The following is a 14,069-nucleotide window of genomic DNA, read 5'->3' as shown; positions in this document are numbered from 1 at the left end:
ATTTCACTGACAAGGAATGGAGGGGAAACTAGACTGACATGCTGTTCTCAGAAAGCAAGGGGTTCGTGTTACAAACCTGTTGTAGCTTTTGGTGGTCTCGTAAATGTCTAAGTTCTCTCGTGTCTCTATCAAATGATAAGTGATTTGTGGAAGACAAGCTGGGAATGCTTTTGAATTCTTATGACTCCAAATGAAAGGAAAATAATTTCAGGAGTTTGGATTTTGGTGTTTCATACTGTAAATAAGTCACTCAGGACACTTTATTGCATCAGTTCTATCTAAAAAATCATGATGGGATGTCTTGCCCTTATTGTAACGCTTTATTTTTTGCTGAGTGAAACGTTGAAGAGAATAGGTCCCACAGAAAGCTTAAATCTCAGTTAAGTGTCATTTTGTTGGAAAAACATCCATTTAAACACTGCTTATTTTTGATGGTATCTTTAGCGATGGAAAGCTTCTGAGATCGGTGGCAAGGCAGAGGCTGTGACTAGTTCCTGTAGCAATCTCATAGACCCTGCATCACAGAGACCTGTATCTGACAATGCCACATTGCTTACATTCCTCTTTAGATCTTTAGGGTGTCCTTTGAGTGGCAGTAGTTCCTGCCAAAATTGACAAATAAAATATAACTTAATGACCTCATATTTTAACATTCCAGAAGAGTCAAATAGAGTCAGACTTTTAATATCACTGCATTATATATTTCTCATTAGGCATACACTGTAAATGGATGCAAACTACAAAACACATTTGTTATACTGGTTGAGTTCTGCTTTCATATGAGATGCATTTTTGAATTTAAGGCATGTTCTTTCTGTGCTTTGTATGATACCAGAAAGATACACTAAAGGGAAGAAAAGCTCAGCATTCAAATGTGATGTCCAGGAAGGAAAAAACAAAGCTAGAAAAAAAACATCCAAAATGTTAGCAAATTTTTCGAATATAATATCTACTTAACTAGACAGTGAGTGAAGTACGTTACTTACATCCACTTTCTGAAACTTCTCAAATATTTCAGTAAGCATGTACTGAGGACTTAGGGAAATGCATGATTAATTTAATGTGAAAATCCTTACATCAACCATAGCGTTCTTCAACATTTAGTTTTGGTAATTAGGTAACCAAGCCACAGTTTGACCAGTATTAAAATTATTATTTTTAAATATGATTATTTTTTTAAATCTGATTGGAGAAATTCATCATAAGAGGTATCTTCATCTGACCTCTCATGTAATTACTCTGTAGCAATTTAGTGGTTTCTTCACTTGTCTCCAGGAAGTGTTTTATTTTTAAAAACAAAGGCTTCAGAGACTCAGCTGGAAATGGAACCTTTATTCAATGACCACCAATTAGCATGCGTGAGGCAGTAGCAGCCTACTGTACCAGCTCCTGGAGGTTATTTTTCCTCAGATGTGTAAGAAAAAAGCATGCTCTGAGCCTTCCAGTTTTGCAGCAACTGAGTAGAAACCGTTGAGTCATTCCACTATTTGGTCTACACAGATTACATGGTTTAAAGGGACATGCATCCTAGTACACACTGGTCATCTCAATGGCACTGTGATCTTAGCTGGTTTCTCTAAAGGCTATTGAAAGCAAATTAAGAAAATTAACTGCCTATTTTTGTTTGGATTCAGAACTTAGCCTTGCCGTAAACCTGTGAATGAGAGCCAGTGCATGCTGAGCCATTCTGAACCTGGCCTGCTGGAGCTGTTCCTTGGGAATGTGGTGTGCTGCTCCTCCTCTGAACCCCTTAAGAAGGAAGGAAGGGATATGTGTTTCAGGTAGTAGTATAAACCACCTGCAGATGGCACCTACCACAGCTTCCCTGTTACTGACACAGCAAACATCTCACGCTCAGACTCCATTGTTCTAATTTTAATGTATTGTAATAGGTTACAGGCTAGTAACCTTTTGCAGAACAGATGAGTATACATTAATCCCCTCCCCAGATCTACATCATAAAGAGGATTTAATTTTACTCCTTCAGCCCAGGTAAGCTACTTAGGGAAGAAAGTATGAGACACTTCCCCTCTTTAGGTGTGCTTCAAAACCTAAATTTATTCTACAGCAGCGTAACTTGTTATAGCTTCACCATGATTAGTCACATTGATTTAGATCAACTGGGGAAGTGGTCAAGGGTCTTGTCTCTATGGCAAAGTTTTATGCTGACAACTGGGCTAATGTGTGATCCTTGATGAATAATTCATGAAAAAAATGGCTAGAATACTTAAACCAGTGCAGGGCTGCAGGCTTACATTGAGAGGTTCCTGGATTTTCTTCATGTTCAGTTTTAGGAGTTAAATGGCAGAATATAATTACTATAAGTTTGATAGAACAGGAGCTTTGTAGTTTTTAAGAAACTCCAGAAATGTTGGACCAAATTTTACTGGATATAGGCATCTTCCAGAAGGGACCTTTCTTTCTTTTAGGAGACTCATGGCTTTTCTTTCTGAGAAATTTTCTTGTATGATGTTCAGAAAACATGTGACAGATAAACTAAGTCCTTCCATGTGGGAAGGGTAATTTAAAAAAAAAAAAAAAAAGTCAAACATATGTCAAAAGTAGAAAATCACACCAGGACATCAGCTTATATCTCATTTATTTTATTTCCTGGGTAGGGGTAAAGCCAAACGCTTGAGGCATTCACTCACTGTCTGCAAGTTTTCACAGTAGTATGTGTTATCTGAAAATAGTTCAGTAATGTTACAATTCCAAGCTGAATACTGGAAAGTGAAGGAGGAGTGGTACTAAGTTGTTGCTGGCATTATCTCTTGGCAAAAGACCGTTAGCACAATGCTTGGGATTAGGAGTTCTCTCTGAACTTAAGTCATCTGAATGTATCCTAACTGAGTGGCTGCAAGTGCTCATATTTCTTAGGATTGTGTCTCTGACATACAAAAAAGACATATTGTAAGAGTTCCTGTTGATTTACAAATACAATAAACCGAAACTGGTGCTGATTTATTTTCACAGGCTGTTTGTAAACTGCAGTAGCTCATGTTGCTACTTGATGAGCAGCTTGGCACTCTGCATAGTGGTAGGCTGTTTGGGGGCAAGATAAAGAGCTGGGGCAGGGTACTGCTGCAGTTATCTCATCGTGCCTTCATATCAATCAGAGCCCTCTGTGCCTGCTCACGACTGCTGCCAGTCTTTCTAAACACTGAGAAGACCAGAATCTGGAGTCTGTATGGGATGACTTAGGCAAGTGTGTGCTGATGTTAGTGGGTTTCTGTGTGTTTGTCCCATTTTTATCTTGCAAGTGCAGCTACTATCCATGACTCAAATGTGATTTTTGGGGTAGGAACTGGCCTTGCTCTGTCCAGCTTCTAGTACAATGGGATCCTAGTCTGTGGTTTACGTATTACTATCAGAGGACAGTCTGGAACAGCAATATTCTGAAGTAAGACAAATCCAGTCACAAAAAATAGACTATGTATCATTGTGATGTTGAAAACAGGGCATTTTTAGGGGTGAAGTGAATAGCTGACCTGTTGTGATGCAGCCACATGCTGGTCAGTGTTCCCTCTCTTGATTATATACTGTACATTTAATATCACTGCAGTGAGACTGTGACTTCAATTATTCTTTTATTTCAAGCCTGGTGCAGCCAGACCTGTGTTGAACATATAACTACGAAAAAAACCAACACATTAAGAGCAACAACTGTAAGAAACACTACCTTACTATCTTTAGCTAACCTAATCATTTTAGTAAACTTCCATGCTGACATGAAAGTTTTATAGGAAGTTTGTGTCAGGAAAATGCATGCTATTGTTTTAATGCAAATCTAATTACTCTGTGGGACATCTCGCATGCTTAGCAAGTCCTTGGCCAAGGATGATTGCCTCAGCTCTTTAGCAGCTCTAACTTTTGGGAGTAATGCAGAGGAACTGTTACTGCTGCTTGAGTTAGAAGGCTTTCTGATGTAAAACTATCATTCAAGCACTATAACTGAGCACTGGTTTGAATGAAAATTGATGACAGAAAGTAATAAAACTGTAGGCCCCCATAGAGAGTGCAAAGATGATTAGTGTCTCTGGCAGGTGTCAAAGGAAGTCAGAGGTGGTGCCAGCAGAGGCCAGTTAGAAGAGGCAACAGGTACCACTTCTGCCTCCTCCTAGCTCTACAAAAAATGTTTTGTGAGCATTATGCATGTCCAAATACTGTTTCACATGCTGCAAATTATTTGTGCCAATGTGTTACATAATTGTTTGGCCACATACAGCACTGCAAGACGTGTATTAATAACTGTATTGGTTATTGCATACGGAAAGCTGATTAGAAAGAGCAAGCACAGTTGCCAGTGCTAAAGGGCAGGTGCCATGTTTGTACCATCCTTTGCAGTTGCACGGTACCTTTTGGAATTATTTAATTTCTTATAGTTGGTAAAAGGAAAAAAATGTGATGCACGCTGCTATGAGATGTAGGAAGGTAAAGCACTTCAAGTCAGTGAAACAGTGGTAAAACAAAGATAAGCTAAGAGGTCTCTCAGCAGAAAGGATAGTTATCTAAAGTATTTTCCATCTCCTAAGTATTTTCCTTACTTCCAGCACGTATCTGGAAGTTTCTTTCTCCTGAAGTTTGCTAAGATCACCAACTCAGTAAAAGCACTTGAGGATATGCTAGGTGCCCTGAAGAACAGGGTTGACATAAGGTAGTGGTAAGCATGCTTTTGAGTGGTCTGTTTAACACCTAACACGTCTTGGAACACATCGTGTTACCAAAATTAAAACATTAATCTTGAATGTTGTTTTTAAAACATTAAATCTAATTTTAAGGACAATCAACACTTTTGATACTGAATTTTCAGCATGACTTAGTTACTTGGATAATACTTTCTCTGCAATATCTATTCAAGAATCTCAAACAAATAAATTCTGACCTACAGTAATGACTGTCAAAGGTTGTTGGGGGGTTTTTTTGGTAACATGACTGAATTAAAGAACCAAAATATGTACCTAGATGGAGCATGTGTTTTGCAGATGTGTCTGCTTAATTGGTTTATAAAGATAGGAAGCTTGAATAATTTTTAAAATTTGCTAACATGGAGACTGGCTTAGCTGAAGTGAAGACCTTCCATGCTTTAGATATAATAGTTTCTTGAAAACTGTTTTGTGAACAGAAACTGAACTATTTCACTTACAGAAAGAAGAAGAAATTAAATATCCATGGTTGGTTAGATTCAATTATACTGTGCTTCCTAAGAAGCCGAAAGTAACACTGGCAGTATAAAAAAAAAAATGGAGTAAAGATACGTTGTCTCTTGGAATTCTTGCAAGAATTCCCAGAGGGGTGAAAAAGGTGTGATGAATAAGCAATAACAGAAATAGCATTGCTGATAGCAAAGGTATTTTCAAAGTATATTGCATAGACTTGGATTTGCTCCAAATCCTGTTTGTAAACATCGATGAAACTTCAGAAATTGCTAAATACAAGTTTGCTTGTGCCTGTTAGTAAAAGCAAAGCTCTTAGAGTCCAGTTTTCAGTGATTCTTATAAAATGCATGTTTTGTTATGCTGAAATGACAAGCACATAAAAATAACCTTATATATTAACTGATTGCATTTTTTTATTACTTATGTTGTGCATCCACTTATGATCTTTATTTTAAGTTCAAGGTAATCAAGGTAGTCACAGAACTCGGTGAACAACAGAGACCTTTTCTTGCCAAGAAGTGTCTCCCCAGTTCACACATCAGAAAACCTTTGATCATATGTCCTGTTGAAGGCTACTATTGGACAAGGCAACTGCTTCAATCATTGAACAGACTCATATTTGAACAGGTCGAAGAGTTCTAGTGGAGGAAGCTGTTTTTCTGACATTTTCCTTGGCAAACCATTAGTCTCACAAGCATGCATAAATCAGTGCTACTTGTACTTTTTGGGGTGTTCAGGGAGAAAAAGAGAATGAAGAGACACTGGTCATTCAAATATATGTCTAGGTAAAAATAGTATGATATAGCAACACAAAATCTTTCCCGATGACTTCATGTGTTCTTGTCTCTGCCAGGTAATTGGGTTGTGAATGTTCACTGTTCTTGAGGGTCGTGTCCTAAAAACATTTTTTATGTTTGTATGTCAATCAACAAACTCTAAATACTTACAGATTCTCCATCTGAACTTCCCTATCTGATTACTATTTGACTGTATTTCCCACCTGGGAACATACAAAGGGTTAGTCCATTTCCTCTAGGAAAGACTTTGCTGTTTACTATTCAAGCAGTTAGAGAAGCCAGCTATGTGCCTCACAGGACATTAAGTGGGTTTGTCCCTGAATTTTCTATTCATTTCCAAAACTAGATCAGGTTAGATGTGTCTGAAATGTGAAGAAGTAAAAGGCTTGAGGGAGAGTAGTATTGGTGGTAGCAGAACAAGAGAGAAAAAAGTCAAGACCTTTCTCATTTCTGCTGCTACTTCAGTGATACTGCTTTCTAGGTTTAAGTACATGCATCTCTTTCCTTCCCCAGGGTAAAGGCAATATAAAACTGGAAAGCTATCTGGTAATTTATAGCAGAACTAGAGGAAAATCAGAAATTGGAATCCAGTATTCTAAATCTAGGGCAGTGGCTTTAGCAGGGTGATTTAAGGCTCAATCCTTGAACTCAGGGAGATAGGTAATAAAGAGAAGCCAGGTCTCTAAGCTGTCTGGTAATGGAGACTCTCTTAAGTAAACCACTGAAATCGTTTGGAAAGCCTCTTACCAGTAATTGCAGCTGTTCTGTTGACGGCACAAATGAACTGGTTCATTCTGTCTGTCCCCTTAAGTCTTTACTGGTATCTAGCAGTTGATCTGATCATTTTAATTTTTAAGTAGCCATTCTGTAGTTAATGACAATATTGTTTGCAATATCTATATAGGGAAGGGGGGAAACAAGAAAGTTTTATTGTGTTTGCAAACAAGTCCATTGTGACCCTGTGGTATAAAATCAGGAGCACAGCCTGACCCTTCAGTGTAGGTAGTGCTGAGGTATGAAGTGTATGGATTTCTCTCTCTTGCTGCCAATGTAGAGAAGAAAGATCTGAAACCCAGCTTGCTCATTTGGTCCCTGCTGCCTACTTTTCCATGTGTTTTGTAGTTAGTTGTCTGCTTTGCCAACAATATAACATACAGAAAAGTACTGTTTCCTGGAGATAGTGTATATAACATGTAAATCTATCATTATCATCATCACTTACAAAAAAACTGAAAACACCGCCACTTCAGAATGGTACCACTCTGAAGCTAAACTTTCACCAAGGCTTAGTTTGAGTGCAGTTGTAGTGACAGAATGCCTGATGAGAGCATAAGTATGAACTGCTGAATTCTTACTTAAGCTGGCAAAGCTGTATACCACAGTAGGTATCTCTACTTGAAAATCCAGAAGCAAAATGTCGAGTTCGTTTACCTTAACCTGGGAGGAATGCTTTCTAAACTTAGGCATCCATAAAATGTGTCTGAAAGTTGTTATGTTTATGCAAGCTGTAAAATATCTCCCAATGATTGGGACATAATCGTGTCACAGGTGAGGCTGTCATGGCTTGGAGCCCACAGGCCCAAGTCCTGGCATACCTTTACTGGCTTCTGGAACTAGGAGTATAGCTTAAGGACACCTGATAAGCTGTAGACTGAGTCAGCTTGGGTTGTCAGTTTGGTCTCAGTGCCCACAGTTGGAGCCGGAGGACTGAAACAGCAGCAGAAGAGAGGAGATGGTGATGGTGTGAAGTAGAAGCCCTGTTTGGGTTGGAAAATGATGTGGAAGAGTCAGAAAGGGAAAGGAGGTGGGCTGAGGAAAAGGGTGCTTGGGAACTGGATCAGAGGAAGCACAGCACACTGCCTAATTTCTCAAGTAAATCTTCACAACAAAACCAAAATCCCTGCTTTATAGTGTCGAAATAATTTTCTTCTCCCTCAGAGTTGCTGTGTTTGTGCAGAGAAGGCCACAACAGGGAGAGCCAAGTTTTCAGTTGTCCAAACAAATCAAAAAGTTTCAAATTGTCCTTTTAACAGCATGTTTCTTATAAAACATCCAGTGCAGTCAGATTGTACCACTAAAAACAAATATACAGTCGGGCATAAAGCCAGAGTATTAGCTACAGTTCTGGTTTATCAAGAACAACAATACTTGTGTCAAAGCAGAGGGAACTGAAATACTCTAGCACTTGGATACATGGTAATTAATGGCTCCTTAATAAGTACTTGGTGAAAGGCTGACGTACTGGGTGTTCCCAGAAAGTGACTGAAAGACACATTGTTGGTGTGGCAGAAACTCAGATCTGGGTTCATAGCTGAATTCTTTCATTATGTCCTTAGTTCCTTAGCAAACGTAGTTGCCTCTGTGCCTCTACTTTAATGCTAGTACTCGTGCATTCTTAACTGTGTCTAATATGGGGATAAAAAGGTAATGCGAAGGCCTTGTCTACCCTACCTGTCCCTCCACAAGGAGTTTTAGAAGTACAGATTTTCTCACTAACACACTGGTGTGAGTAGCTAGTCGTGTGCTGTACGTATGCTTTTAGAGTCTGGGTTGGGATTAACTTCTTAAAATCAGCCCTATGGACTGTACTAAAAATAAACCAGTGCTCTGCTCACATTTGGAGGCTTTCAGATCCTGGATTCTAATCTAACTTTACAGCATGGTTATGCTCTAGTTAAGGATAGCTTTCTGTGGATTAGAAACTGTGCCATGTCAAACCCCAATGTAAATGAGATATATTAGCTCTTTACCCAGCAAGTGTTGAATAACTGGTTTTAGTGTATTAAAAAAAAGATGAGCTAGCGTTTGGTGTCTATACTGTAAAAAAAGAACAGCTTTGCCAGGATGTACTTTATCTTTTCACTGTAATGACAGACTTTCTTCATTTACTTCCATAAGAAATTTTAAATTTTATGAATGAGTCCGTCAGTGTTTGACAAACTCTGACTTGAAGATACATCAAATATTATCTCCATTGATAAAAGGCCTACATGATTGTTGTAAGTTGTGACTTTACTTTGCATAGCTAAGGACAAATATTACAATCCTACCAATCTGTCTATATTTACCCTGATTTCTTTCACAGTTCTGTCCCATATGCAGTTCTATGGCTCTAAAGTAACTTAAGACTACCATATGGCGTCTCAGGTTGTCCAAGTCAACAAGTCCCATGTTTATACTGTCCTAAACCTCGTGTAGTTTTTACATTTGTGCAAAGTGCATGTACAATTTTGGAAGAAAAGTATCCATGTTGATCTATATGTATGTCTTAGAAGGACAAAATCTTTCTGCTTTGATGAATCTTCTTAGAATTTTCAAGTAGCTGCAAATAATCTAGTGTGGTTCCGACCTAAGAAGTATACAGTGCTTTTCCTGACAATAATGTGCTGCTTCTCTATGATGCCCATTTTCTACAACAAAACCCTGCCCAAACAGACAAAACTGTAACTTGAGGTTACATGACAGCTTCATGATTTTTTAAGATGGATTTTTAAACAGATTTTTATGGAGAATCAATCTGTCTGTGGTTTGGTAGGCTACATGCGTAGGTCTCCTGATAATGTAACTCTTTGTTTAGTGTAAGGTAAATAAGCGGGAATAGCATCAGTCCAGGGGAAGGTGATGTGCTGAAAGTAGATAAAGTTGGCTGAGAAGACATGAAGTAACTTCTCACGGCCTCTTTCCCTGATGATGGTAACCACACTTTGAGCATCACTGCCTATGTGTAATCAAGAACCTTAGTTTAGTAAGCTGAGGTACAAAGCGATTTAAATTGATAACTATCCTTTCTTGCTTAAGTTTAGCCCAAACTCACTAATTGAGGACTGCTCTTGTGCTGATGTTCTGGAAATGTGTGAGCAGGGAGAGGGAGGGAGAAGGAGAAAGCTCTTCTCTGTGTGCTGCTTACATGTGGAATTCTCAGCATGTAAACACAATGAATTGAAAGAAAGCTCAGTCTTGCAAGTAGATTGTCTTTAGTGTTGCTAGCAGCTTCAAGGGAGTCCTACCTGTTGGTGTAGCACAAAAGCTGTAGGGTCACAGTTGTTAAACAATGGAAGCAAAACAATCCTTGCAATTCCAGCAGAAAGTGGAGGGCTGGTGTCTGATGTTGGAGGATGGAGAGACTAGACTTCATTTAGAGGAAAGACTGTAGGTGTATTGCTTCAAGCCAGATCTTAGGCTGCAACTAATCCAGACAGCATGATTTGGGCAGCTCAAATAATTTGGTGTGTCATGAGCTGGAAGATGATGAAGAGCGAAGGGGCATCCTCTAGGTTTTCTGGTAAATATTTGGCTATGCTTAATTTCAAATGATTTTTTTCTTGTTGATATTCCAGCTTCTGTAAAAGTGCCTGCAACTGCTGGCAGCCAGCATAGTTCAGAGCAGCCTTTGGCTGTTCCAGGACAGAAGGGGTTTAACACTTTTGCATCCTCCGGATCCTTCCATGCTTTTCATGAGCTTGGCTCTCTGACTCTGCAGAGAGCTTGGCTCTCTTCATATCTCTGCAACTGTCTGCTTGCTGGGAATGCTGCCAAACGCCAGCACCTGTCAGAGCGGAACAAACTGCACGAGTGCAACCCTGGCTATTGATCGGTAGGGTGCTGGGATTCAAGGATGGGGGCAGGCCAAGAGGACAGCTGTGAATCTCCTCCTCTTGGCAGGAGCTGTGCCACATATTCTCTGATACTGTGGGTTTGCTGTAACAGGACTAAAAGGTAATGCCCTAAAAAAGCAAATAAGTGTTGTATAGATTAAAATAAAAATGCAATATAGTCATGAGCCATTACTGCATGAAATGTGTTTGATTTTGTACAGCTTGCTAGGGAGCAAGTGAGAACACTATTTAAGGTAACACCACATTGACTTTCTCAGGGTGATTCCAGTTCCCTGCTCAGCAGCACAGTTGTTTGTTTATCAGATCTTTTGTTGAGGTACATCCCTGACTTTCCTTTCCGTCCCTTTGTCTTCTAACAGCCATCTATGACTGCTCTGTTGTCCATATCCATGCCTGTCTGCTGTCTCTGTGCATCTACTAGAAATGATGAAACTGATTTAAAAGGACGGAGAGAGAAAGCGCCCCATCCTTGTCCAGTCCTTTCCCTATAAGATAAGCTACAAAATCCTGGCTCTTCTTGAGATGGGAGGAGTTTTTCTTTGGGTTTAGTGTGGCAAAGCCTTAGTCTGTTCAGTGTTAAACACAGTAGTAGTTAGTGATATTAAATTAAAATAATGTAAAAACTGAAGTTTCAATTCAAGAATGTGAAATGGCTTTAAAATCAGAGCAATTGCTCATTTTAAAGACCTAAGATGAATAAGTGTTCATGGTAGCTTTCTGATGGAAGTTTATTTTGGATAAATCATTTGGAAGTGTTTCAGTTGTTTAACCCAATCTTTCTTGAGTGTTGACAGTTGTTTTTACATACTGGAATATGGGAATAACTTCACGATTAATATTAAGTTATTTATTCCTTGAATCTTGTAGCAGGAAATGAAGATTTTCTCCTTCAATTTAGCATTCTGATCACCCGTATCTGCTTCCAATTTGTGGACCAAGGATTTGAGGACCATATCTTTGCCAGATATTTCATAATGAAGGAGTCAAATCCTATTGCTTCATTAAGAAGACCAAAAGGGAAGTTGTGTATAGGTACAACCTTTGCCTGGCAAGATTAAAGTCACCATTGCATGTGAGTAGCATTAGGGCAGGTGTTAGTCATTGCATTTTTCCATCATGAGGCTAAAACACCTCTTTCCTGTCTTTGTAATAGCCTTCAAAATGTCTTGGAGAAGTCTAATCTTATTTTTACAAAATACAAACAATGAAATAACTTTCAACTTTCAGTCTACTCGCTAGAAAACTCCATAACAAAGTATGGAGAAGGAGCTGGAGACGAGTGATCCAGGAACAGCTGGCCTTGAATGGCCTCTTTAGTGTCCTGTCCTTTGGCTTTTGTAAAAGCGGGTGGCGTAAGGCACTAAGAACAACCTGTTGCTCTAGCTGCATCTTCCTCCGCCCCTTGTACTCTCATGACAAGGAGGTTTTGTTCAAATTTCAAACACTCTCATATCACTTACTACCAAGTCAAGTAAAGGACAGAGCGGGGAAAGGTTTGCTTTATAAACAATAAGGAAAATAGTGTGTCTGAGCCGATGGAAGTATTGAGATGCAAGTATTTAAGTACATAGTCACGATATGTATTAGCTGACACTGTGATAGAATCTCTTCTCCATAAACAAAGGTATGTATACTCATCACTAAATTATCTGAATTATATTTCTGTTACTTTCTATCACCTAGATAGGTATAGGCAAAGCCATTTTGAATTTGTGTTGTACGTTTAATAACTGAACTATAATTCAAGCATTATTTTTCATCACCACAAAAATTTTAAATGTCTCTTAGTGAAAAAAACCTAGGATGAAAAAAACCTAAAATGCCAATGAAATACTCTTACAGAGTGAAGCACGTGTGACGTTGCATGGCACTTTAAGGGTTTAGGCCTTGGAAATTCCTAAAAGATCACAGAATTGGTAATTTTACAATGCAAAACTTATGTGTGTTGTTGGGTCTTTAATGATGTAATGCGGGATACTTTAGCAATACTGTTCAAATTCTCTAAAAATTTAAAACATGAAAGTGCTAGAAGATATGCCAATACAAAGAACTGAATCTGTTCTTAATAATGTTCTCTATACATCTGAGCAGAATAAGGTAGTACATGATGCTGAGCTTACTAGCCCTGAGCTGTTATCTATAATGGGCACTGCAGGAATAAGTTGGCTGTTTTTGCTCTCTCAAACACTTCTGTTTCTGACAGCTTCTGATGTTACCAGTCTGTGTCAGATTGTTTCAGATTTCTCAAACACCATCCGAGTGGTTAAGTCAGGACTTGGTATCATTATGTTTCTTACTGTGATAAGTATGTTGGAAATGACAAAAGCATGAAAAAATTAAAATGCAGGACCACATTTGAGACCCATTATTTAATTTTGGATTCCTCTGGCAATGTAGTTACACATTCAACACCCCCTTCCTGCCCCCCAAATAGTTATTTCATGCTTTCCAAATCCTTCCCTTCCTATTCCTTCTGTGCTGTGAAATCTAAAGATCATGTTTTAATGGTCTGCTTCAGCTGGTCCTTGGAAGAAAACTTGTCTGGCTTCTTCCCAGTTGCCACTTGACCTGATGACAGATATTTCAGTGATGTGGCAGCTTTGCCACACGTGAAATCCTTTGCCTGTCTTTTATCTCACAGGTCTTAGTGATGAATGCTTTCCCTACAAAAGAGATCAGCTAAAAGTTTGGAACAGTTAGGGAGGGTCATCTCTTACCACAGTTAAGTAATGTGTTGCTAAAAATAGGAGATACTAGTGCTTCTCCCATCTTATTGTGAACCAATGTTTAACTTTGCTTCCTTGCTCCCAAGCAACAAAATTACAGCATGTCCTTAAATAACAGGGTTTTCTGTGTCCTGAGGTGAATTTATTTAAAAAAAAAAAAAAGTCTTGGTAAAGTGCTTAACGTACCTCTCAAATTTTGAGCTCACCCCTTCTGCTTCTCTTGTTCAGGAATTTAATCCTATGCACAGCGTTGCCCTTGTTGAATAGTGTTTGTACAAGACCTGCTCTATAGAGCAGCAGGGGGTGGTGTGCAGTAGGAGTTAAAAAAGTGGATCCCATGCACTTGTTTGCATTTAAATCATTGAACTTCACTATTTGTAAGTTTCCCAATCTGTAAAAACTAATGTAGTATTTCCTTCACCCACAGGTTTTGGGAAGATGAGCTCATTAAACTCAATGTTCTTGAGATTCTCAGATGAAGGTCACGCTTGAGGTGCCTATTGCTGTTAAATTATTGCTTTGGTTGCCCTTTAGTGAGGACTGAAACTGTTTACTTACAGGGATTAGATGGTGAATCTTTCTTTCCTAAAGAATCATAATTAACCACCAGCAACTATGTTGGCAATCTCAACAACTATGTGGTGTCAAGCAGTAGACTGATAATTGTTTATTTATGAAACTTTCTCACTGATTGTGCTGTGCTCTTCTATCGTGTAGTAGTCTGTACCCACCCCCAAAATGAACCATTTCTAGGGCAGTTGCTTAAGGCCATTT

Source organism: Gymnogyps californianus, chromosome 4 (assembly GCF_018139145.2).
Source record: "Gymnogyps californianus isolate 813 chromosome 4, ASM1813914v2, whole genome shotgun sequence".
In the NCBI taxonomy this organism is placed as follows: Eukaryota; Metazoa; Chordata; class Aves; order Accipitriformes; family Cathartidae; genus Gymnogyps; species Gymnogyps californianus.
Note: the sequence above shows the minus strand (reverse complement) of the source record.